Below are 27,887 nucleotides of genomic sequence, written 5' to 3'. Positions count from 1 at the left end.
CCCAGATCCTAAATTTTTTATTTTTGTTTAGGCAGATGGAAAATGGATATTCCAGGGGTGATGCAGTTGGTCAACCCATTCAGCTTTAAACCAAACAGAATTTATTTAAACATTACGGATGAAACACTTAACAAAAGAAAACAGAATTTAGAATAACAATTTATATGATACGGCGAAAGTGAGGACTGCAGATACTGGAGATTAGAGTCGAGGGTGTGGTGCTGGAAAGCACAACCGATCAGGCTGCATCAGAAGAGCAGGAGAATCGACGTTTCATAACCCAACTGACGTGGTACCACAAGTTAACAAAGCTGTTCCAATCTCTGCAACATCCCATAAGTACACAACTTGGCAAAAGGTAAATTCAAATACAGGTTCTTACAGGCAGCTGAGATTTCAGAGACAAAGTCCAAGCAAGACCTCTGTTGAAGCATGGAACCTCTTTTCACTGTAGCTGCTTCTCTAGATCCCCGGCATTTCCTGACTCCTGCTAAAACTAAATCAAGCTTTAACAAAAACCTGAACTGGGAGAACTCGCCACTCCTTTGCCGTTGGTCAAAATAACCATTCCAGACAAATTGGCACATTTGCCTTTATGGCTTCTCTTCAGAAAAACAAGGATAACATAACCTAATTAAAGGGGCAGCATCGTCACAAAAGAGAGTGAAGGTAGTTGATCATAATTTCACTGAAATATTAATCCATAGGCCCAAGATAATGCTCTGGATGAAGGAATCAAATCCCACCATTGGAAATGATTTTAAATTAAATTAATAAATCTTAAATTGAAAGCTAGTTTCAGAAACCATAATTGATTATTGTAAAAAAAACTCATCTGGTTCACTAACGTCCTTTAGAAAAAGAAAGCTGCCATTGTACCCAATCTGGTCTACATGTGACTCCTGACCTACAGCAATTTAGTTGACTTAAGTTGTCAATGATGTGGCCTGAAACTCAGTTCACAGGCAATTAGGATGGGCAACAAATGTTGGCCTTGCTAGTGTCACCCATGTTCCATGAAAGAATAAAGGTAAAAATCAAGGTGTACAGAATTTATTTCTGGGAGTTATGGTTGATTTGAAAAATCAAGGATGTCCATCTTTCTTCTCACCTATCAACTCCACCCTTCCCATGAGCGATGTGATTGTTTGCTGACAATTTTTGTACATAGCATTTTATGGCTTTTGATTGGTTTGCATTTAGTTAAAATCAGCATCAAATAGAAGCTGAACATGGGACCTAATTCTGAGAACTTCAGCCTATCCATTTTCAGGGAGGATATTACATTCTTGATGTGGAAATTATTTTAATAGATTTTCTAAGCACTAGAAAGGACATGTGAACCCGTCTGACCGATTGCAAAAGGACATTGATGGATTTACAGTTAATGATTATGGAAGATAATGTATGTGTCTGGTTTTTTTTTTAAGGGGGAGGGTGGTAATTAATTTTGTGTTTATCTGGTCAGTATTGGGAATAGAGCAATTTCTAATTCAGGGACCCAGTGCCAACACCAAATGCTGTCAGGTAACTTGAAGCATGGTTTGGAGGTTTTCGCAACATGGCCTTACCAAGCACTCTGAAATGAGGTGTAGCATTGATTAGATGCAGGATAAAGCTTCCTCAATACTGTTCATTCAAAATATTCAGCTTAGTTTTCCATTGTATTTTCTTTACTGTTTATGTTACAAAAAACACCAAATGTTGGAACTGTTCAGCAGGTCAAACAATATCGGTGGAGAGAAATAACATTTTTTTACTCATAAGATGATACCCAACCTGCTGAATATTTCCACTATTTTCTGTTTTTATTTCAGGTTTCTAGAATATTTAGCATGTTGTTTTTGCCAAACTCTAGTTAGTATTAAGTGCCAGTGCAACAATGAGCTTCAATATCTTTCATGATCAATCTTCTAGCATGAGACAGAACAGTGAAAGCCCCAGAATATTTAACTCACCATGTACTGAGTGTCCATATGGTGGAGGGAGTTCATAATCTAATCCTGTCCACACCCAATGTCCATGTGGGCACACATTTCACAAGAGACCCAGGATTGTATTCATCAGTGGGAACTGGCTGAATTTTCCCCTTTCAAGAGTGAGGATCCTGAGATTAATTACAGCTTTGCCACTAACTGATCCCAACTAACTCAACGCAGGCCCAGCATTGAACCTGGAACCTTCAAAATCAATGTAATTAAAAATCTCAGCAAACAAATGTAAGGGCATTAGTTAAGCAGATTTTAAAAACATGTTTAAAGCGAGCAGACACAGAAGTTGAATCTGAGAAATATGAAAATGCTGTCTATTTATGGGTTGTACACTGAGCATTTAAACCACAGGAAACAACCCACATGTAAGATCTGTTTTTATGACTGTTCAATTGGCAATGTAAGCAATGGTTTGTTGTCATGCTAAATACAAATTCTTGTTATAGGTTGGTGCCTGGCTTTCTTCATCTGTATTTGAGAGTCCATTGAATTGATGGTAAACAGGGGAACAGAAGGAGAATTCATTGAGAGTTTCTTGGTTACAGATTAAAAATGGTTGGTATGTTGCAATGAAAGAATAATTTTTAATTTAATTGTGTGACCATGAACATTTTGCAATCGGTCAGACGGGTTCACATGTCCTTTTTGAAAATGGCGTAGAGAGTTACATACATTATAAATTCAAAAACATGACCACATGTTCTGAGGATTTTTTTGTTGCAGTTTTTACATGAAAGGATGCTTGTACTGGGATCCTTTTCTCTGAGGGGATACACTGTTCAGTGTGTATTTACAGAGAGGTATGAATATTTGATTAAATGAGTCATGGTCTCTGGAGAAATTTAATAACTGTGGCATACACAGCACGTTCCTTTCACTGTTAACACAGCTGCCAATAATGTCAGTGACATTCAGACCTTCCAAATCTAATATATTCTGTGGAGTAAATTCCTGGTTACAAAGAGATCTATAAAGTGACACTATTCAGATATCAGTTTTGAACTATTATCAGACCAATTTACTGTGTCTAATTTGTAAAGATTTTTTTTCCTGTGGAAATGAGCAACCATGGGAAAGAGACAGAAGCTTACACACCAAGCACATGACATTTGGGGCCACATAACTTCAGTCATTTTGTTTAAAAGCAGCTAATGTCAGAAAAATAACATTAAAGTACAAATAATGCCATAGAAACTATTTTTAAGTTTGATGTTCATGGATAAGCAGGTTGTTTTTCAATAACTTAATCAATTTCTCCCTGTTCAGTTTCAGCCAAAGCTTCTTTGCCCAAAGTGACAACATCTCATGAATGAATCAAAATGATGACTGCTGGACAGCTGTTACTTTATTGGAGAGGGCTAATCACAGCCAAACCTGATCCTATCCTCAACTTGAATCTACACACAGCAGGAATCACTAGATGGTGAGGATTAAATTGGAATTTAAAGAGTACTCCGCCTTCTTAAATTTTATCCTGACATTATCAAGATTAGCTTTCTTCCCAGAGTGATGAAGTTTTAAAACTCCAAAAAAAACCAAGAAGCATAAAGTCAGAGTGTGTCAACAAAAATGGCTTTTTACGAATGCTCTGTATGTTCCAATCAACACCACCTTCTGCTGCCAGCTATTTCAACTCCCCCTCCAATTTTCCTGGCAACATGTCTACCCTGGGCCGCCTCCACTGTCAAATTGAGGTCACACGCAAACTGAAGGAACAAGACCTTACCTTATAGCCCAATTACCTCATCATAAAGTTCACCAGCTTCAAAATCTCCCCACCCAAACCTCACCCAAGTCCAGCCCTCACTCGCCTCCCTGCTTCATTGACATTACCTAAGCTGTCCATCTTTCTTCTCACCGATCAACTCCATCTTTCCCACTGCCCATCCCCACCCTCCTCTAGCTTATCTCTCCATTCTTCAGGCTCACTGCCTTTATTCCTGATGAAGGGCTTTTGCCCGAAACGTCGATTTCGAAGCTCCTTGGATGCTGCCTGAACTGCTGTGTTCTTCCAGCACCACTAATCCAGAATCTGGTTTCCAGCATCTGCAGTCATTGTTTTTACCTCAATCACAATAACCTACCTGCATGCACCTCTCAAATATCACCTACCTTTCCCACATCCACCTATCACTATCCCACTTACATTTTCCCCCAGCCACCCTCCCTCTATTTATTTCTGAGCTCCCTTCCCCCTCAGTCCTGATGAAGGCTCCCGACCCAAAGCGTTATCTTTCCTGCCCCTCTGAAGCTGTTGGTCCTGCTGTGCCTTTCCAGCTCCACGTTTTATTGGTCCTGATTTGCTTCACAATGTTAAATATTCAATTATTTCCTATGCAAATCTGCAAACTGTAGAGAATGGTCAAGTTCTGGAAGTCATTTTGAATGTGCCTGGATGCCAAAAATACAATAACAGCCTTTTTGATATCACTGTGTTGGATCAAGCATCAGGACAGAGACATTTGAGGAGGAAGAACTGAGAACAGCTGGGATGTTGCATTAAAGTATATTCAGGTTACTTGCCTGTAGTTTCTGGCAGCAGACCATCAGAGATGTGATTAAAAGGCAACATCAGTAAATCTATGATTCAAATAATGACATCACCAATGAGGAAGTGATGGGATATGATGGCCAAGGAATTAGCAGCACTGAGGAATTTAGAAAATGGAATTCAGTTGATCCAGTTATATTTAACAGCAGCAAGAATCACCCAGGAGAGAGAAATCTGCAGAAATGTTCATCTCTATGGAACAGGATATTGAGGCAATTTGTAAAAACTTGACTGCCATACTCGTTAGGATCAGGTAGCATGAAAAGATTGGATACAAATGCATGATCTATATAATTTAGCATTGTTTGGGACAGTGCTTTAAATAAATGAGATGGCTACTTCATCACATGCTTTGCAGAAATTTAACATGTGAAGGAAAATAATTTCTGTGTGTTTCAATCGATGCATGTTTATTACATGTTTATTAGATTCCCTTCTAAATGCACTGAATATCATTGTTGTTAACCTTTGTGGATGGAATAGTTTTTAAAAAACTTTCAACTTTGGAAATATTCCTTATTAGCAAGGCAATCATAAGGATTAGGGTGGGGTTTCCTAAACTTTATCCTGGTTACTGCCCCCCCCCCAAAAAAAAAATTACTGCCTCAGATTTTGTGATACCAGAATGAAACTTTGGGATATACAGATTTTTGAGTCATATGATGAGGTGTGCTTTGGTTCTTGAATAGAGGGGTTGGGTGGAAGACAAAAATAGAAGTTGAACATGGGAAAAGTTGATGAAAATATCGGGTTTCTCCAAACATGTAACGTACTCATACACAAGCTTTATTTTGCAGTGTCAATCAAGTCTCCAAGATCAGTGCCTAAGGCCATGTCCACTAACAAAAAAGACAGTAACTAGTTAAGAGGTGGCCACATCTGCTAGAAATCAGTATGAGCTCCACAGTAACCAATGCTGTCTCGGAAGCCGCATACTCAAAATCTCATCTCATTATCTTAGTATGGTTTGCACAGTTTAAATTCTCGCACCACGATAATTCTTTTACATATGGTGATTGCAAGAACTTGTTAACTCATTCCAATCTTATTTCCAAATATAAAGTAAATGTCTAGTGTACAGACTTGTAGATTTTTAAAATATGAGATTAACTTTTTTCTTTGAACAAGTACCTTGACTGTATATGCTTTTTGTCCATGGGCAGAAAGCAAGGCAGCATGAAGCATAGCAAGAAACCAGAAATCTTCAGCAGTAGCATGGGCTGCCCTAAGCAAATATTCCAAACTTGTGGTAGTTACCATCTTAGCAGTCCAAACTTTAATCTTGAACAGTGGGCCAATTTTATACACAATCTGTGGCTAGCAACTGATGCATTCTATTTCACTGTTTTTTCCAGTGCTATCTTTGAACACGGGCAGTGGGAGTCCAGATAAGAAAGCCTTGAAGTTGCAGTTGATGGGAGTTCCATCTTCAGATATACATCAAGCCATTTCGGAAGTTTGCTTAATCCAGTAAAATATAGAACTACTAACAGAGTTCTGGAAAAGCTTGGCAGGGCATTAAATATCGAAAAGAAAGTGTCTTAAGTGGAACCCAAATCACAATTGCTCTGGAACTGTATTTGTTTCAGGTAGTAGAGGATCTGTGGAATTCTTTACCGCAGAGAGATATCAAGGCAGTGTCACTAAGTATATTCACAGCCGAGTTGATTGGATGTTTGATCAGTAAATGACTCAAGGATTCTCAGGAAAAAACAGGAAAGTGGAGTTGAGGATTGTCAAATCAGCCATGTCACACTCAATGGGGCAAATAGCCTCTGCTGCTCCTCTGTCCTACGGTCTTATATTTGCCAGAAGGAAGAAAGGTGGAATAAGGAAGGTGAGTGTACGAAAGCACTGATCCTCTGATAGCCAAGGATCATGTTTACTGACAGCTGTTCAGAAGAATGGTTCAGCCTTCATTGGTCTCCCCATTATGGAGGTAACCATACTGTGTGTAGTGGATACATTGTATGAGCTTGATGTCAGATATTTAAAAGGTGTTGGGAACTTGAGTTACTGGCATGGGTAGAACTGGCAGGGCAGGTAATCCAACTGGTTTCATTACACAAGACTGTTAGGATCCTTTTGTTTTCATTAGAAATTCATTTCTTTTTTAAAACAGAATCTACTTTGAATTTCATGATTTACATTTGGTATGATCAGAAGGGAATAAATTTAAGTAGCATCAAAATAGCGCACTGAAAAATTGAAATTGAAGCAGAAAATAATGGAAAATCATAGTTAATATTTTGAGCAAACTTATTAGAAATTTTATCTCATGATATGCAAAAACATTCACATCTGATGCTTTTATTGCCCACCAACACTTTTTGCATAACAGTTTCAGTTATGCCATAGAAAAACAGTGAGGAAAAGAATATTTTGCCTTTGTCCACTTTTGACATGCAAGCAATTAAATAGTTTGTTACAGGGTTGCAATAAACATTGTGCTAACTCAACAGCAGTCAGCTGTAATTGTGATCATGAATCACATCAATTGATAATCACAGTGAGCAAAGCGTCAGCAACTTAATGTTTTAATCTAATCTTTTGTCAAGCATGAACTGTTTACATTTAAAACAAAAAGGTAATGCTTCATGGGCAGCTATCTGAACATTACCAATTACATATTTATAACATGTTCAAACACTTGTTTTTCAAAATATCATTTTAATTTTTAGTGAGTTGAGGATAAAATACTATTATCATGATAGATGTATTCGATTGCAATTTATAACATGTTAAAGAATGTGTTTCAGTAAGAACAACCATTTAACAATAATTTTTGAATTAGGAGGTTGAGACTAGAGGTTGATGGTGCTGATTGGATGGGGGAATGCTGAATTATGTAAAATACATTTAAATGTTAACGCTATTTTTAAAAAAACAACTATTTAAAGTACAAAAAAATGAGTGGTGTTGTCCTTGTAGAGTAATGTAATCACTAAATATACAGAGTACTGTATTAAGGTGAGGTATTTCGTACCTACTATCTGTATCCACCTATCACCATTGCACCTACCTTACCTCCAGCCCCACCCCCCCCCCAACCCCCATTTATTTCTGAGCTCCCTTCCCCCTCTGCAGACCTGATGAAGGGTCCTGACTGAAATGTTGACTTTCCTGCTCCTCTGATGTTGTCTGGTCTGCTATGCTTTTCCAGCTCAACATTTTATTGACTGTAACTTCCAGCATCTGCAATCCTTACTATCTCTGAGACATTTAGTATAATTTGTTTACCAGATACCATTTCTGACTTGAAGACATTAGGAAAACAGCGTTCGACCTACCAACTTGAAAGGCCATTTTACACCTGTTTGATTTTGTTTTCTATTGAAGTCAATGGAAAAGAAGATCAAGCAATGTGTATTCATTGTCACCTGATTTGCACTATTACCAAAGATGAATTTCACTCGTTGGGTAGCATTCAAAAATAAAACTGGATTCTTGCTTTCAGTTCACATGCTGAAAACCTCTGCTAAATCATCAGATCAGTAAACTATTTCAAGCACCAGGATTGGTGGCTAAATCTGCTTAATAAAAACCGAAATCGTTAGAAAGACGTGGGTCTCACAGCAAGAAATAAAATGTGAGATTGATGACCTTGCATCAGAATTTGTGAATTAGAAGTGTGGCAATTAACCACAGTAACCTTAACAAAAGTACAGATAATAAAGCACAGATCTCCTTGATTGTTATCCTACATTGTTTAAAAAAAAGTATAGCTTTATATGGAGAAGTCAACCCAAACTAACTGCAAATCCTGTGATGCTAGATAGGTATCCAAAAACCAAATAATAAAGCTCCACATGAGATTATTAATTAAAATCAGAACTGTTGGAAATTGCCACAAACGGTGAAGATGAGAAGTTGGCTGAAATGCAGTTAGGAAACAATGGGTACTAAAGGATTAATGTAAGAATGGAGGAAGATTGCTGACAGAGTTGCCCTTTTTCATGTAAAACTAACTGATCTCAGAAACTTGGATACAGACTCAACATTGGACAACAATGCAGAAGATGCAAAACCTTTGCTGCTTCTGCTCTGACTGCACCTGACCGTTGTGTCCAGTTCTGGTCAGACTGCATCTTGAATAATTGGTCCACTTCTGGTAACATTGCAAACTGAGCATCATTTGCAGTGTTATACCTCATTGGGTAGCATGCTGGAAATCAAACTCCTCTATGCCATGAGTACAGGATTTGGGACTTCTGTTGAGGTTGTACAGGACATTGGTGAGGCCACTTTTGGAGTATTGTGTTGTGTTCTGGTCGTCCTGCTATAGAAAGGATATTACTAATTTGGAGAGGATGCAGAAAAAAAATTAAACGATGTTACCAGGATTGGAAGGTTTGAGTTATAAGGAGAGGCAGGATGTTTTTCACTGGAGTGTAAGAGGTTGAGGGGTAACCTTATGGAGGTTTATAAAATCATGAGGGGCATGGATAAGAAGAAGAGCAAAGGTCTTTTCCCCAGGGTTGGGGAGTTCAATACTAGAGGGCATAATTTTAAAGTGAGAGGAGAAAGATTTAAAAGAGACATAAGGGGCAATATTTTCACACAGTGGTGGTTTGTCTGTGAAATATCTGCCAGAGAAAGTGGTGGATGCAGGTACAGTTACAACATTTAAGAGAAACTGGATAGGTACACAAATAGAAAAAATTAGAAGCAAATGGGCCAACTGCAGGCAATGGGACCAATTTAGTTTGGGAAAGATGGACAAGTTGGACTGAAGGGTCTGTTTCTGTGCTGTATGACTCAATGACTCAAATTTAAAGACCTTATCAAAGTTTGTATAATTCTCCAACTTACCTGTCTTTTCAGAGCCAGGATAACAGCAAATATGGACTAGAGTTCTGTACTTAATAAAAATTACTATTTATTATAAATAGATTCTAGCTAGAGGGAAATAACTATGAACTGTTGGCATATAATTCCATTAGTTAAAACTCTAACTTCCTGACAAATTCTCTGTAGACACACATACAGATAGACACACACAAAAATAAAATGGTGTATTGGTGGAGGAAAGGCAGCTCAATGGTCCCTGATCACAAGGTTCATTGAGATGTACCTTTTGGTTTGTCGTGTCTTGCTACCAGGTACCTTCACTTGCAGGAAGCACAGAATGACAGGTTCACGACTTATAACGTCTCTGACTTATTCGTTAAAAGCAATAGATTAAAGCAACTAATGATCAAAAATAAACTATCTTACTTCAGGATTGAGGTATTTTTTAACTTCAGAGAAAAGGACTCCACCTCCCCTCCAGAGAACTGAAGGTTTCTGGTAATATTATTCACAGCCACAAGCTGTTTAGCATTCTGGGAGCCAATCACACAGTTTTGGTAGGCAAAAGGATTTTGTCACAGACAACTGGTTCCCGAACCCATGGACTAGTCGGCTACATGTTATCAGCAGAGTCTCACTTTGTACATGCCCCCTTGGCGTAAGTCTATTTGTAGACTTTTACTGCTTTCTCCCCATAATCCTAAATCCTTTTATCAATGAAGAACCTATTTCTGCTTTAAACACATTCAATGACTTTGCCTCCATAGTCCCCTGCAGCAATGAGTTCCACAGGTTCACCAGCCTCTGGCTGAAGAAATTCCTCTTCTTCTCAGTTCACTCTGAGGCTGTGCCCTAGTCTCTCCTATTTGTAGAAACATCTCCACATTCACTCTATCCGGGGTCTCTCAGTATTCTATAAATTTCAATTAGACCACATCTTTATCCTTATAAACTCAGAGTACAGCCCCAGAATCCTCAACTGCTCCTCATATGACCAGGCCTTCAACCCCGGGATCATTCTTGTAAACCTTCTCTGGATCCCTTTCAATGCCAGAACATTCTTCCTTAGAATTGTGCCCCAAAACTGCTGACAGTATTCCAAATATGCCTCATCAGAGCCTTACACAGCCTCAACAGTACATCCCTGCTCTTGTATTCTAGCCCTCTTCAAATGAATGCTAACATTATATTAACCTTCCCAACAGACATCTGAACCTGCATGTTAACCTTAAGAGAATCCTGGACTTGGAACCTAAGTCCCTTTATGCTTCATATTTCTGAAGCATTTCCCCATTTGGAAAATACTCTGTCTCTATTTTTCCTATGCAAGTATATAACTCTATACTTTGCCACATTGTATTCCATCTGCCACCTTTTTGTTCATTCTCCTAGCCTATTAAAGTTCCTCTGCAGTCTCCCTGCTTCCTCAACACTACCTTTCCCTCGGTCTATCTTTGTGTCATCTGCAAACTTAGCAACAATGCCCTCAGTTCCTTCACCCAGATCATTAGTGTATAGTGTGAATAATTGTAGTCCCAACAGTGACCCTGCAGAACTCCGGTTGGAATCCTGATAAAGATCCTTTAAACTTCCACTCTTTGCCTTTTGCCAGTCAGCCAATTCTCTATCTTTGCCAATACCTTGCCTCCAGCAACATCTTTTTGAGCAGCCTCCTGCATGGCACCTTGTTAAAGGCCTTCTAGTTAACCTACAGCCAACTGGGCTCACTCTGCTATTCAACATGTTTAGGGCTGATCCTCTATCTCGAGGCCTTACTTCAATGCTCTCCCCTATCCTTTGACATCTTTAACTTCTATCAACCTTTTTTTTTCATAAATATATTAATTCATTTGCACCTCCACAGCCTTCTGTAGCAGACAATTCCACAGGTTCACCACCAATGAAGTGAAGAAATTTCCCCTCATCTCAGTCCGAAATGGCCTATCATGTATCCTGTAACTATGACATTTTGTCCTGGGGAAACATAATTCCTGTATCTAGTCTGTCCATTCCTGTTAGAATTATATGCATTTTAATGGGAGCCCTTCTCATTCTTCTAATCTCCAGTGAATACTGGCCCAGTCAACCCAATCTTGCAGCATAAGTCAAACCTACTATCCCAGGAGCCACTCTGATAAACATTTGCTGTACTCCCTTTCTGGAAATTATATCTTTTCTTAGGTGAGAAGATCAAAACTGTCATACTCAAAGTGTACTCTCACCAAGGCCCTGCACAGCAGTAAGACTTTCTTGTTCCTGTAATCAATCCTATTGCAACGAAGCCAACATTTCAGCTGTCTTCCGGATTGCTTGCTGCACCTGAATGTTTCCTTTCAAGGACAACCAGTTCCCTTTGACATGAACTTTTCCCAATCTATCATGATTTTAGTAATACTCTGCCATTCTGCTTTTCCTACTAAAGTAGACAGCCTAAGATGTATCCATGCTATAGTGCATCTGCCATGTATTTGCACACTCACTCACCTTGTCTAAGTCACCCTGACACCCCTTTATTTCCTACCTCAACACTTACACTCCCACCTAACTTTGTCATTATCAATTTGGAAATTTTACATTTGATTCCCTCATAAAAATTGTGAACAGCTGGGACTAAACTGATACCTGCACACAGCACTTGTCACCACCTTACACTCCAAAATCAACCCATTTATTCCTATTCTCTGTTTCCCATTTTTAAACAATTTTCAGTCCATGCCGTATATTTCCACCAATCCCATATGCTTTGATTTGGCTCAATAAGGTCCTTTGTAGCACTTTCTCAAAAGCAATCTGAAAATCTAAATGCACTACCTCCACTGGTTATCCCTTGTCTAATCCACTAGTGACATCCTCAAAAATATCCAGTAGATTTTTCAACCATGAGTTCCCTTGCATAAATCCATGTTGATTTTGTGTAATTAAGCTGGTATTTTCTAAGTGTACTATTATCACATCCTTTACAATGGATTCCAGCAGTTTTTTCACTATTGATATTAGGCTAACTTAAATATCTGTGAGTCTCAGTTTCCAATCTCTGTTCTTTTTCAAACAGTGTGGTTATATTTGGCAATATTTATTTCAATCTTTTAGAACTACAGAACTTTGGAAGAGAAAATACTGTGTGCAGTTCTGGTCACCACACTATAGGAAAGATGTGATTGCACTGGCAGATGTACAAAGGAGATACAGTTGAGTGTGGACCTGATATGAATGTATAAGATTATGAAGAGCATCGACAGGGTGAATAGAAAGTTGCTATTTCTCTTAGTGAAGGGTCATTATCAAGGGGGCATTATTTTAAGGTGAAAGGCTGGAGGTTTAGAGGGGAATTGAGGAAAAATGTTTTTAACCAGAGGCTAATGGAGGTCTGGAATGGACTGCCTAGGAGGGTAGTTGAGCGGAAAACCTCACAAAGTTTAAAAACTTGGATGAGGACTTGGAATGGAGTAACTTTCAAGGTTACTGGCCTAGTGCAGAAAAGTAGAAATAGTGTAGACAGCAGTAAATTTTTGGCAGTACAAACTTGATGGGCTGAACAGCCTCTTCTGTACTTAATGGTGCTACGATTCGATGACAACTAATGCATCCACTGTTTCCTTGATTGCCTCTTTGAGTATCGTAAGATATGCATTGTCACATCTGGGGATTTATCAGCTTTCAATCTTATCATGTTCTCCAGCACTACATTTTATTGATATTCACTTCTTTTATGCATCCTTCTCAAAAGACCCTTGCTTGCCTAACATTTTTGAGGAGTTATTTGTGTCTGGTTGTGAATACAGAACAAAAATAGTTGTTTAATTGTTCTGTTTAATTGTCAGTTCCTTGCCATACATTCTCAATGTTTGGGTGAAGATTTAGCCACGAAACGCCACGACCAGCTATCCTGAGTAGCCACACACGCAGACGACAAGCAACATGAATTCGACTGGGACAACACTACCATTATAGGGCAAGCCAAACAAAGAACAGCCAGGGAATTCCTAGAAGCATGGCACTCATCCACAAACTCCATCAACAAACACATCAACCTGGACCCAATATACCGGCCATTACAGCGGACAGTTGAAACTGAGAACCGGAAGCGGCAGGGACAGGCCACTATAAATGCCGGAGGAAACACCACAGAAGCGCTTCACAGGAAGCTCCCAAGCACTGAGGATGTCACCTAGACAGGGGACGAAACGTTTGCAACAAAAATTTCCAGCTCGGCGAACAGAACCATACATTCTCAATTCTCCAGTTTCAGACTGTAAGGGGCCTATGTTTGTTTTCACTCATCGTTTTCTTTTTGCATTCTTATGGAAACTCTGACAGTCTGTTTTTATGTTCCTTTTAAGTTTACACTCATACTCTATTTTTCTCCTGTTAATTAACCTCTTGGTCCTCATCTGCTGAATTCTAAACAGCTCTTAATCCTCAAGCTTGCTACATTTTCTAGCAAATTTATCTGTTTCTTGTTTGGATCTATAATGTCTTTGATTTCTTCTGTTAGCCATGGTTGTGCCACATCTCCTGTCGTGTTCTTTTGCCTTCAAAGAATGTATAAATGCATAAATACTTAAATATTAAGTATTTGTTATGCCTTTTAGTGAAGTTAACCAGTTGATTACAGCCAACTCACTTTTCACACCTTCATAGTTTTTTTGTTTGAATTTAGGATCTTAGGTTTGGACTGGACATTTCATTTTCTATCCCAATGAAGAATTCTACTGTGTTATGGTCACTTTTTCCTAAAAGACCTCTCACTGCAAGTTTACTAATTATGCCTTCTCATTGCAGAAAATCTTGAATAGTTTGTTGTCTAGTTGGTTCCTCAATGTACTGGACTAAAAAAAACTTGCATACGCTCAAAGAATTCTTCCACCACAACCTTATTGCTAATGTGGGTTCACCCAGTCTTTACATAGATTAAAATCACATATATCAACTGTAGCGCACTTATTGCATTTATTTCTAATTTCCTGTTTAATGCAATTCGTTATCTCTATTATTGTTAGAAGGTGTATAGACATGTCCCATTAATATTCTCTGCACTCTATTGCTTCTTAGCTCCATTCAATATCTAGAGTTCCTGTGCTAATATCCTTTCTCAGCATTGCACTGATTTCACCTTTCAATAAGAACACTACCCTCCCTCCTTTTTCATTTTGCTAGTCCTTCCTAAAGATTGAATTCCTTTGGATATTCAGTTCCCATCCTTGGTCATCTCACAGCCATGTCTCCATGATCACAATCATGTCATAACTGTTTCCAACTATCTACCTTTTGTGAATGCTTAATACATTCAAATGTAGAATTTTTAGATTTGTTTATTTGACATTTTTGCACATTTTATTGTATCCTATCCTTACTTGCTGCTAAATCATCATTCCGGTGCCTTTTACATTGGCTTTCTATTGTTCTATTTAACATTTCCACTTTTGTTTCCTTCAGGCTTGTCTTCCTGTGCAGGTTCCTGTGTCCCTTCCACTCTTGTTTAAACCATCCCGCAATATTGGTGAACATTTATTAAGGAGTGTGAAGCAGGGTTTCCATATCTGCTCTAACTGCGCATTGAGCATTGTGTCCAATTCTCATCAGACAATACCTCGAGAATTGTGTGATAGGTTGTGCTGACAAGGCCTAAGGATTACAGGCTGGCTGTGTAAAGGCATGAGGGATAGAGTGGCCTAGTGTTATTATCATTGGACTGTTAATTTCTAAGATCCAGATAATGTTCTGGGAACCTGGGTTCAAATCCCACCATGGCAGATGGTGGAATTTGAATTCAATAAAAATCTGGAATTGAGAGTTTAATGATGACTGTGAACCTATTGTTGATTATCAGGAAAAAATCCATCTGGCTGATTAATGTCCTTTAAGGAAGGAAACTACCATCCTTACCTGGCCTGGCCTACATGTGACTCCAAACCCACAGTAATGTAGTTGAATAGGGATGGGCAATAAACACTAGACTAGCCAGCAATGCCCATGTCCGGTGAATGAATAAAAACGGACAAGGGGCACAGATGAGGCTTTGGAGAGGCATATCTGATTGACAGACCCTTTTTCCTTCCCTGTCCCCTGACTTATCTGTATCCCTCTCATCCTCCTTTGGTCTACCCTTCCTCCTCATAGCTACACAGACCACATCCCTTGCCTTGATCACCTACTTGAGCCTCTTACCTATCCATATTGGGTTCTCCTGACCACTTTCCTTCTTTCCTGCTAACAATTGTAACTTCAGTTTTTAGCTTAAATTGGAAGTTGGTTTCTCGACCTGAAAAGATGGTCTTGAAGAGGTAATTTGACAGGGTTATATATGATCGCATGCAATATAGAAAACTTTTATATAGAACACAACTTTAAAATAAACCATGGGAGTGGATGAAGGAGAGAATGTGTTTAAATTGGTAAAAGTTAACCCTACCTGAAAGTTCCTTGCACAGTGATCAAAGCATGAAGTAGAATTCCAAGTAGAGTTCTACATAAAAATCCTGAACTCATTGAAGACAAAAAGTATATACTGCATGGAATTTGACAGGTACTCTCAGTGCTCGAAGAGATAGTATTCTGGATGGGTGAATTAAGATAGTCCAAAGGGATTTCTCATCCACTAATACCTTGATATGTTGTGTTTCCTGGTAGAAGCAGAAATGGGCATGTTGGATGAAAACCCAGCTGTGGTTTCTTTCTACAGTGTAACAGCCTGCTTACATTCACTAGTTATAGTCACCTTAAAGATCTGAGGCAAACAGTCAGGTCCCTACAGGACATGAAGCATGTGCAAAGCCAATGCCTTCACCCATGACTAATGACTTGGCATGTAATATTTGCAATCAGATCTGCAAATCAAGATTAGGTTCAAACATCACACAAGACACTCACCTTGACTGTAATTATATATTTTCCATGCCTTCATTTACCACAACTGAATTTATCAAAGAAAGACCACTTGGTTAAGGTTTCAGAAGGTACATGGCATCCACATGGAACTGGAGCTCGGTATGACCCAGCTCCCCTAGCAGAAAAGAAAGCAGAAATTTGAATATAGTGGCAGTGGTGATAGGAGGGGGAGAATTGAAGATGAAACATCCCTCCAGTTGTATGTGCTCTTACTCCTTGAAATAATTCATTTCATTGGTACTGAAACAGCAATAACCTCAAAAGAAACCTATTCCTGTAACTATATGGGAAGATTTTATTTACATCAGGATCAAATTGCAAAGAAAAACATATTGATCAATTCATCGTCTCATTTCTAGGAGTGTGTTGACAAAAGCCCTTCCCTGAATTTGTCTAATTTCTTGCACCTGTTTAAATTTTTATAAGAGGGAATGAATGAATCCCACAGTAATGTTTTATAGAGCTTATTTCTGTACTATGCACCAATGCCCTGCAGCAATTTACTTTGTTTTCTAGGCCCTGTCCTGAGTGAGGCTGTTCAACTTGTGTACAGATGGGTCTCTGACAGGCCTACAGCTGTTCCCTAATTGTCCATTAAGTGTTCTATTGATTGTATGATTCGAACTACATGTGTCTTTCTGTGAAGAGCTCTCATGTAAAGTGGCAGGAACATTCTGGGCAGGATGACAGAGTCAGTCCAAAGCTAAAATGTGAGCTGCCAGTTTCAATAGAGGAGAGCCTGCAGTGAATGGTGAAGCCTACAAGTACCAAGCAGCTTTTTAAGATTAGATATGTTTTATTTTTTTCCAACTTTTAATGTCAATCAATTAAACCTTCAGAAAAAAAAATCATTTTTTCTTTACTGAAAAAGATCAAGCTGACAAATTCTTTAATAGAGCATTTTTTTGTAAATCACGTACTCATCAAAGTGAGGCATTTTAGTGCTAGGGATTCAAATATTCTTTTCATTGCAGGTTCTGTATGGTTAGCAGTAAGCACTGCTTAGTCAGATGTAGCCCTAACAATATAATTCAGTTCTAAATTTGGACAACATCCTAACTGCAAAATCTTTCACCATCTCCCATGCTCACTTATTCTGGAGTCTATCTGACTGTGATTCCCAATTACTAACTTGGGGTAGATTTATGTTGGAATCCAATAACCAAACTGATGTGAAACTCCCCTACTTTGTTTTAGTCTTTTCCTGGGTTGTGAGCATCACTGGAAGGGCAGCATCTGTTCCTCATCCCTAAATGCCCTGGCAAAGATGTTGGTGTCCTTCATGAGCTACTGTAGTCCATCAAGTGCAAGTACATCCATAATGAAAGGACCTCCAGGATTTTGAATGAACAATAGTGAAGGAATGGCAATATAGTTCCAAGTCAGAATGGTTTGACGTGGAGGGAAACTTACAGATTATGGTGTTCCCATGTGATCTTGACCTTCTAGATGTGATAGAGGTGGTGGGTTTGGAAGTTGTTGATGATGTTACCTTGGTGTGTTAATAAAGTGTATTTTGTAGATGGTGCATTTCTCTTTATTGCCATAAGAGAAAAGGATCTCTATCCTATCAATCTAGACTGGATTTAAACTAGATCAAAGAGGTGAAAGGGTCATGTGATAAACTGGTTAAATGTGTGGTTAAATGAAGCTACCATGTGCCAAGGCATCTCATTTAGTTGTATTGACAAGTACTGCTTCCAATTTTATCTCCTGATCTGCTAAAAGCCACTAACTGGGGCAGAATGCCACAGCTGAAAATAACTATTCAGTAATTATCCACTGGACACACTTTATGTATCAATCTGAATAGTGAGCAGATAACAGTATGGGGTGTCAACATATTTAAATCAATCCAGTCAGGCATGTTCTGACTCTTTCTGGCACGGGTAGGACTCGACCACAGACCTTTTGAGACACTATCATGATACACAAGAGCCCATCCCATAGCCTGTTTCTAATCAACCTGCTCAGAGATGTTATTTTTTACCTCTGCACTCAGGCCTCCTGGCTCAGAGATGGGGAAGCTACCACTGAACCTCATCACCCACTGTCCGCTGTTAATATTATTTGAAACCATTAAAATCATAGGATTGCAATTAAGAATGGGATTCCTTGTTGAATTACCTCACATAATCCAGGAATATTCTTATGAGCTGCAAACAGCTAAAAGCACAGGGTGTGGACCTCGGACATTCCTGACCTATATGATTCAGGACAACACCAAGCACTGCAAGGGAAAGAACATTTGTGGTTCAGAGTTATGTCAGTCAGAATGCAAATTCTTCAGCCTTTCCTTTTAAACTGAAAGCAGTAAAGTGCCGTGATTGTAAAGATACTTAACTAGGACAGTGGTCATGAATCTTTGAGAAATAAGCTGAACTCATTTAGATTCCCATAAACAGTGCAATATACATCACTTTAATATTTTAACACAAAGAGTTGTCATTCTAATGTTCATTATAGTTTATTGCATTTGTGCCTTAATTATAGTTTTTTGAGCTGACATTTTTAGGTTACAATGTGATTATTAAGGCTTATTTTCATTGCTGAATAAAGAAAAAGCAATGATAGTTACAAAGAGTTTTTGGTTAGATCTACATTACAAAAAGGAACTTACTAAATGAAGGGATTAAAAAGTGTAATAAATCCCTGGTGCACAAGAAGGAGGCAGAGCAGATGAGCACAAACTGATCTCAGCTGGAAGGGCCATACAATTGGCTTCACTGCATTGGTCCCAGTGAAAAGAGTAATCAGTTTGGGTTCTGACTTCTGCTCACTTATTGGTGTCTCCTGTTGCAAAGTGTGGACTGGAAAGGATACTGGGTAAGGAGTGAATAAGACTCAACTTTGATTCTTTATAGTTGAATAAATTTATTTTTACACTCTCAGGCTGGCCTCAAAAAGAAATCAGTCTCTAGAGTGAGATATCAGAGAGCGACTGGTTGGTGTATACCTCAAGAAGAAGTTAACATCCCCAGAAGTACAAGGATAGAAATTAGAAGTTGGGACAAAATATAAATAAAATTGCTAAAACTGACTTTAAGAAACTGGAAGGCTTGGTGGCTGAAGTGACTCCTAAAAGTCAGCTTCTGATTTTACCAATATAGTTGCCCCACCACCCATTTAACTTAGTCAGGTGAGTTATGTCAGTTTTCACAATTGAGCAACTGCAGCAAGAAGGATGGAAAACATGAACCAGGAAGAAAGAGCAAAAACAAATTTGAATAAAGGCAGAAGAGACTATTTTATATTATCATATTTCAGCTTCATTTAAAAGTTAGCCAGAGGGCAACCATGGCAGAAGTAATGTCGACATTCATACCCCTATCTATTGTGCTTAGGACTTACTGTCGATACAAGATGGAAACAGAATTAGAATAAAGAAATAAATACACTTCTTGGTACAACCAGACTGACTGAATAAGCCCCACTTACAGTTCCCAGTCTGCTGATTTCAAAGAGGATGTTGCTCAGTGCCTCTGGATTTAGGTAGTTAGAAAGCTGGCCTGGATTCTGGCAGCTAAGTCTATCCAATAATAGTCCCTTGCAGTGTTGTATTTGTGAATGTCAGGATGGGACAGCAATGGACATAATATGGCACCCCCACTTTCCTCTTGCAGGAGGGAAGTAAATAAATAATGGCCAATAATGAGCAAGACAGTAGATGCTATTGAGTGTCCATTAAATAGTAACTGCAGCAATAATAACAGAGAAGGGTAAAAATGATTAAATAAAGTACCTGCTTTTTTGCAAACCCAAGAAGTGTATCTGGGTTGAATGTGTGCAGTGCAAAATAATGCAAACATGGATATTAAAATATTCAATCTTTATTTTCTTAAAAAGCGCCACCTAATTGCAGGTAAGCAAGTAAGGTAAAAAAACAGACTGTTTGATTAGGCAGGAATTGATTTTTTGGTACACTTGAATTTTTCTTTACATTTGAAAGAGATGTAAAGAGTCAGGAACTGAACGATAGAGCTCTTTACTTCAGTCAGCTTTTAGCACTGGGGTAAGATGTTTATTGTAGGGGATGGTTACAGTGACAGTGTTTTGTCAGTGTCACCACATTGCTATGCTTTGTGTAATAATATGTAGTTTGGCACTGCTCCCTGATGTTTCAAATTATCATTTAGAGATGTGCTAAGTGTATGTGGTATTAAAATGGAATCATTTAGCGAGATTACAGTGTGGTTGTCTGCATATGACAGGGGAGGAGGGTGGAGAGAGGAGTCTCCCTGCAGTGCATGGGGATTGGTAATACTTGCAATCTTTTGACCACACTCCTGTTTCATGGCAGAGTGATTGATGACGGTTCAGAACCAAAATTGAGTAAGCTAACATTATTACTGTCTAGCATTTCAAGCTATTTTCTATTACAAGGAAAAGGCTACATGATTGAAAATTATATAAGGATTATCATGATGAGCACCTTGCAACTTGACACCTGAATTGTTTTAGGATCACTGCATCCTCTTTTAAAGTGGCATTGTCTTCACGGGATAGATGATATAATTTTTGGAGGGAATAGATGTAATAGAAACTTCTTTTGACTTATTTTTCTCACTTGTGAGTGTTGTGATGATATTCATTTCAATATATTGCCATGCTATCTCCTTGTATGAAAATTGTGCAAGGGTTTGCTGTGGTTAAATGAGTGATGTTATATTGGGCCATACAGTCCTGGATGCAGTTGCACTGGCAGTTGTTGTAGTGGACATACTACAATTGACTTCAATAATTAGTGAAGGGAAAATTCGATCAGAGTATCTGGTTTCGATTGGTACTAATGATTTGCATGAGAAAAGGTGAATATCTGAGTGAAAGCGGTGATTTTAGGCTAGGAAAGATCAAATTTCAATGTGATGCCTTCTACAGTCAACAGTCACTGTGAGATGCTGACACCAAAAGAACAGTAATTTGGGCAAGAGGTGAGAAAACTCAAGTAATTGTATCTAGCGTGGTCAAAATCATCCAAAACAGGGAGAACATAGAAATTAAAATTATGAAATAATCCCTTAAAGACACTGCACTCTTATAGTGTTGTTTGGAGTTTGCAGTTTGACCATATTTTTGTTTTCTGTCAATTGTGAACAGAACTTAGGCTTTAAAGGTGACTCTGCTCTGCACAACAAATATGTTTCAAAAAGCTTTTTGTTGGGAATGGTCAAGGGGTAATTTTTGTCATGATGATCTCAACGTTGTGCTTTATTACAGTTTAAGTCATATCAAGTTCCATTTTTATAAAAATAAAATAATTAATTATTATACCAAAGTATAATTGAATGTGCTGTAGGATATAACTTTAATACAAAATTCTCAAGAGTTTATTTTCGTTGGAAGATTATAATTTTGACCTTGTATTATACAGGAATGCACCATGTGCAAAGAAATATAATACTTCATCACAGTTGGGTTTATAATTCTCGATTTGACAGTTTCATTACATTCAAAGGATGAGTGCTACAGAATTTTATTAGATTGCTTTTCTCCCTATGAGTAAGATTGACAATTAGCACCAAATTGTACACGGTTTGAGATCTGTGTCTCCACCCAGAAGGAATTGAACTGTGATTGCCCAAACCGTTCCTTCTTAGGCTGAATTAGATTTAAACATTCACCATGAGGTGATGCTAGATGTGCTTTTTCAAATAGTATTACAATGCATTGTGTCAGATTATTGAAAGATTATTTTAATGAATCATAGTTGTCCATTGATGTCAATTCAATAAAGGAACATGGGATGCAACGTAAAGATTCCTTTACAGCTCCAACAATATCTCTCATTTTTAGTCTCTGGTGGACAACTCTTTATCATAGGAACTATCTGAGTTCTGAGGAAAGGTCACATATGTGAAACATTGAATAGAATCAAATTTGGAGGAAGGAAGCATTCAACTGGATGGGACAGTATGGTGTAGGGACCCCACAACATTCCCACCTCTTCCTCAGTTAAGCTTGGGATTGGAAAACTCATGTGACCAACATCATTTGAGGCTCATAAATGGAAAACTGACGCCCAAAGAATACCCAAAGGGAATCATCCCTAGCTGGTATTCAACAATGTATAGCCCAGAGCCCCCAGCCCATGAGCTCCATCCCACCTTTTCTAACCTCTGGTTTGCAGCCATTAGTGATCCTAGGCCTCTCGCTGCCTTTATTACCAGATATGTCCCGTAATAAACAGCTACTCACCACTGGTTGGTTGGCAGCTCTCAAGGGTGGGGTTTCTATCCATGGATATCTTATTCCCAGGAAAGTTATTTTGCAGCCACCAAAGTACTCAAGGAGCATTTAATCCTGATGAATCTTTCCTAAAGATGGCAATGGTGAGTTCTTGTTGGTTTTCCGGCCAAAAGGCAAAACTCCTGTTGTGTTAATTAAACACTGTCCTCAACTCTGTTTCTAGTTGAAAATATACTGCCAAATATTAAGTATTCCCCAAATTATTTATGTTTATTTAATTCTTACAATCATTGGCATTTTTGTATTTTCCAGTCATCTGTTCTGTGCTCTTTTATGAAAATATTACAGGTTTGGGTGCAGTTTACCACAATGGGCGTACATCCACTTGGAGTGCATTATAATTACCCACATTCATTTTGCATTAACTGCAGTCAGACTTTCATTTCACGAGTCTCTAGAAGTGAAAGTTCAATCACTACTATTCAGTTGGTCAGCGTTGCAGGAAAAAGTTGCAAAATTAAACACCACCCCAGGATTTGACAATTTAGTCTATGCTGACAATTCAATGAAATGTGTGCGGTATTTTTGGAGGCACTGTCTTTCAGATGAAATAGTAAATCAAGACTCTTGCCTGTTTATTCATGTAAAAAGTCCCATGGAGTAACAGTAATTGAACAAAAAAGTATGGAGTTCATTACATGTTTGGCTCAACACTTTTTGCTCAAAGGGAAATAAGAAATGAACTGGTCCTTTATCTCAGTTACTTTTTATAAGACATTGCTATGTAACTTACCCCTGCTACATTTACTCTTTGTCCAATACAATAGCAGTGATTGAACTTTTAAAAGTACTTATTTGATGCCTTGGAGAATCCTAAGGCCATGACAATATGCCATATAAATAAAAGGTTGTTTATTTCTTTTATACAATCATCACCATTAAAGGGCAGAATTTGAAAATAATTACAAGTTAGAGGAATGTATATACAGTTGAAATTATAAAAATGAATCTCCATTTACACAAGCTTTCAGTTTTAATATTTTATTGAGAAATATACCTCCTTTCCAACTGTTGTACAAAGTATGTTTTTGTGTTAAGTAAATAAAATGTACCATAATACTATCTCACTACCAGAGACTCAATTCTGACCTTGTTTCCATTACAAAATGGCATATTATTAAGCTATTCAGTTTTTCAGAGTCTTACAATATACATTTTTGAACAATATACATTATTTTATAAACTAAAATTCAATGCAAAGTTGAAAATGTATTAGAAAGAAGGTATATGATTTTGCAAAGCTGAAGGCAAAAATATTTCTAAGTGCTTCTTGTTTACAAGATAGAGAAAAATAACTAACGTACTCAGTAGGAAAGACAATATTGCAGAATATTTCAGGTTTAAAATATACTTATTAAGAGAATTGTTTGCATGAAATACTTGCTCCTTCTCAAATGTTTGTACTGTAGCTTAAATGCTCCCATCCATTTTCAATGCTCTTCAAATCAATATCTATCATATTATCTTTAACATATTCCTTCCAAGAGTCTTAAAAAGTAACTCCTCACATTCCTTAATCTTCCTTTCTTTCTATTTTCAGCACAAGTCAGAAGTGTGATGGAATACAGTAGTTTCCATTTGCCTGGATGAGTGCAGCTCCACCAACATTCAAGAAGCTCACCATCATCCTGGTCAAAGCAGTCTGCCTCATTGGCATGCCAGGCACCACCTTAAGCATTCACCTTCTTCACAAACAGCATGTTTACAAGATCATTTGCAGCAATTCCCCAGGGATCCTTTGATAGCATCTTTCAAACTCATGGCATCTAGAAAAGCCAAGCACAAATTCTTTAATAAGTATTCAGAACTATACCTGGGGGTTCTTGTAAAAAAAAAGGTAAATAGAGAGTCTACATTCAGCAGATAGCACCCAAAGCAAGCAGGGTTCATGGATGTTGAAGGAAGAAACTAACAAAAATATCAGAATTACAGCTAATCAATTATTAATTTATCCAATCCACGAGAATGCAAGTTATGTGTGGGATATTTATATGGTGAGTAATATAAATAAGATTGAAGCATTCCAAAGATGTGCTGCCCAATTCTGCATGCATCAGTGGGAAATACAACGCTGTCAAACGTGTGCTCAAAGATTTAGGAAGTTACTACAGCAAAGGAGGGAGAAACGTAGACTGATCATGTTCTATAAAGTATGAAATGGGCTGTTGGGATTGACCATTACGGGTACCCAGTGCCCCCTCTAGCAATAACAAAACAGAAAGTAGCTGTCCACACCATTTGTTTCAAGGATAGTGCACAAACAATCTTCCCGAGGACAATCCCAATCAAAAGAGCTGCAAAAGTATTCAGTTGCAACAAGATAACTTGAAATCTTCAAGGTTCATCTGCAGATTATTTAAATTTATAATTTTTTTCATTATCAGAAATACCATATTACCAGGTTATGCCTGATATCCAGCACTATCCATGATATGTTGGCACAATAAAGATGTTATTCTGTGGTGCCAATTAAACAAAAGCAAAAAAATCACAAACCACACTTTTCTCTCCAGATTTCACACTATCTTCATCATTATCAGAGCTGCTGGGTCAAAATCCTGGAACTCTCTCTAACATGCCTACAGACCGTGAACTGAAGTGGTTCAAGAAGGGAGCTCATCAACATCATCTCAATAACAATTAGGGATAGACAATTAATACTGGCATTGCCAGCCACATTCTGTGAATAAACATAAAAAATGAGAGAAACACAAGAAAATTGTAATAAAATATGTCATTCCACTCTGTCTGATGGTATTGCCATAACATCTCCCTCTGCTCCAATCCCGACCTCACCATCAAGCCAGCAGATAAAGGGGGCGCAATGGTAGTCTGGCGCACTGACCTCTACACCGCTGAAGCCAGACGCCAACTCGAGGACACCTCCTCCTACTGCCCCCTCAACCATGAACCCACCCCCCATCACCAAACCATCATCTCCCAGACCATACAGAACCTCATCACCTCAGGAGATCTCCCACCCACAGCTTCCAACCTCATAGTCCGGGAACCCCGCACTGCCCGGTTCTACCTCCTTCCCAAGATCCACAAGCCTGACCACCCTGGCCGACCCGTTGTCTCAGCATGCTCCTGCCCCACTGAACTCATCTCTACCGACCTCGACACTGACCTATCTCCCCTAGTCCAGGAACTCCCCACATATGTTCGAGACACCACCCATGCCCTTCACCTTCTCCAAGACGTCCGTTTCCCCAGCCCCCAATGCCTCATCTTCACCATGGATATCCAGTCCCTCTACACTTCCATCCGCCATGACCAGGGCCTCCAAGCCCTCCGTTTCTTCCTCCCCCGACATCCCCAACAGTACCCTTCCACCAACACTCATTCGTTTGGCCGAACTGGTCCTCACCCTTAACAATTTCTCCTTCGAATCCTCCCACTTCCTCCAGACCAAAGGGGTAGCCATGGGCATACGTATGGGCCCCAGCTATGCCTGTCTCTTTGTTGGCTACGTAGAACAGTCCATCTTCCATAATTACAGCGGCACTACTCCCCACCTCTTCCTCTGCTACATGAATGACTGCATTGGCGCCACCTCATGCTCCCGCGAGAAGGTTGAGCAATTCATCAACTTCACCAACACATTCCACCCTTACCTTAAATTTACCTGGACCATCTCTGACACCTCCCTCCCCTTCCTAGACCTCTCCATCTCCATTAATGACAACCGACTTGACACTGACATTTTTTACAAACCCACCGACTCCCACAGCTACCTGAATTACACCTCTTCCCACCCTACCTCCTGCAAAAATGCCATCCCGTATTCCCAATTCCTCCGCCTCCGCCGTATCTGCTCCCAGGAAGACCAGTTCCACCACAGAACACACCAGATGGCCTTCTTCTTTAGAGACTGCAATTTCCCTTCCCACATGGTTAAAGATGCCCTCCAACGCATCTCATCCACATCCCACACCTCAGACCCCACCCCTCCAACAGTAACAAGGACAGAACCCCCCCGGTGCTCACCTTTCACCCTACCAACCTTCGCATAAACCAAATCATCTGGCAACATTTCCACCACCTTCAAACGGACCCCACCACCAGGGATATATTTCCCTCCCCACCCCTTTCCGCCTTCCGCAAAGACCGTTCCCTCCGTGACTACCTGGTCAGGTCCACGCCCCCCCAACAACCCACCCTCCCATCCTGGCACTTTCCCTTGCCACCGCAGGAATTCCAAACCTGCGCCCACACCTCCTCCCTCACCTCCATCCAAAGCCCTAAAGGAGCCTTCCACATCCATCAAAGTTTTACCTGCACATCCACCAATATCATTTATTTTATCCATTGCTCCCGATGCAGTCTCCTCTACACAGGGGAGACAGGACACCTCCTAGCAGAGCGCTTTAGGGAACAACCCACCCAATCAACCACACCGCCCTGTGGCCCATCATTTCAACTCCCCCTCCCACTCTGCCGAGAACACGGAGTTCCTGGGCCTCCTTCACCCGCTGCTCCCTCACCACCCGACGCCTGGAGGAAGAACGCCTCATCTTCCGCCTCGGAACACTTCAACCCCAGGGCATCAATGTGGACTTCAACGGTTTCCTCATTTCCCCTTTCCCCACCTCACCCCAGTTCCAAACTTCCAGCTCAGCACTGTTCCCATGACTTGTCCTACCTGCTTATCTTCTTTTCCACCTATACACTCCACCCTCCTCTCTGACCTATCACCTTCAACCCACCCCTATCCACCCATTGTACTCTTTGCTACCTTCCCCCACCCTCCTCCCTGACTTATCACCTTCATCCCCACCCCCACTCACGCTGCTTTCTCCCCACCCCCACCTTCCTCTCATTTATCTCTCCACACTTCAGGCACTCTGCTTGTATTCCTGATGAAAGGCCTTTGCCCGAAACGTCGATTTTACTGCGCCTTGGATGCTGCCTGAACTGCTGTGCTTTTCCAGCACCACTAATCCAGAATCTGGTTTCCAGCATCTGCAGTCATTGTTTTTACCCCTTCGCCATAACATGCTAATGCAGAAGTTAGTTTCTCCTGATTTTATTGCAAATATTTAAATATGTTGGACTAACCATTGACTATGTACACATTGTTATACATTTAAAACAATGTCCTTCAAATCCTATGGTTTAATAAACAGATTGTATAGGGGTACTGAGTGACATAATGACTAACAGACTTCAAGAATACGTTTCAATTTTGCCACTTGGATACAGCAGCGAACAGTGAATTGCCAGTTCATTGTAGAACCCATTCAATTCTCATCCAGTTGTGCCAAGTAAATACCCGTTTTACCATTGAAGCTAGCCCTGATTATGGAGTGAAAGTTTCTTTTCTCTGCAATCAACAGGAGGCTGAATGAATTAAGATTTGACAGTTTCAATTCAGTTTCTTCATAGTAGAGAACTCAATATCGCAATTAATTTGGCAT

General features: G+C 39.4%; 1 long non-coding RNA gene across 3 annotated transcripts; it reads left to right on the top strand.

Moving 5' to 3' along the window:
• The first annotated feature begins 42 nt into the window (after positions 1-42).
• LOC148149153 (uncharacterized) lies at positions 43-25,246 on the top strand. Of its 3 annotated transcripts, XR_015758047.1 has the most exons (5): positions 43-358; positions 2,438-2,546; positions 3,258-3,414; positions 13,155-13,585; positions 24,008-25,246. It is a non-coding gene; the product is annotated as an uncharacterized LOC148149153 (long non-coding RNA). The 3 variants fall into 3 exon arrangements; XR_015758046.1 differs by lacking the exon at positions 24,008-25,246 and having other exon boundaries at positions 13,155-14,292; XR_015758048.1 differs by lacking the exon at positions 24,008-25,246 and having other exon boundaries at positions 2,438-2,550; positions 13,155-14,292.
• The last annotated feature ends 2,641 nt before the right edge of the window (positions 25,247-27,887 follow it).

This window comes from Chiloscyllium plagiosum, unplaced genomic scaffold, assembly GCF_037043375.1.
Source record: "Chiloscyllium plagiosum isolate Xiang-an unplaced genomic scaffold, Cpla_swu_hap1 HiC_scaffold_9, whole genome shotgun sequence".
Lineage (NCBI taxonomy): Eukaryota > Metazoa > Chordata > Chondrichthyes > Orectolobiformes > Hemiscylliidae > Chiloscyllium > Chiloscyllium plagiosum.
This window is presented reverse-complemented; position numbering and strand designations above follow the sequence as displayed.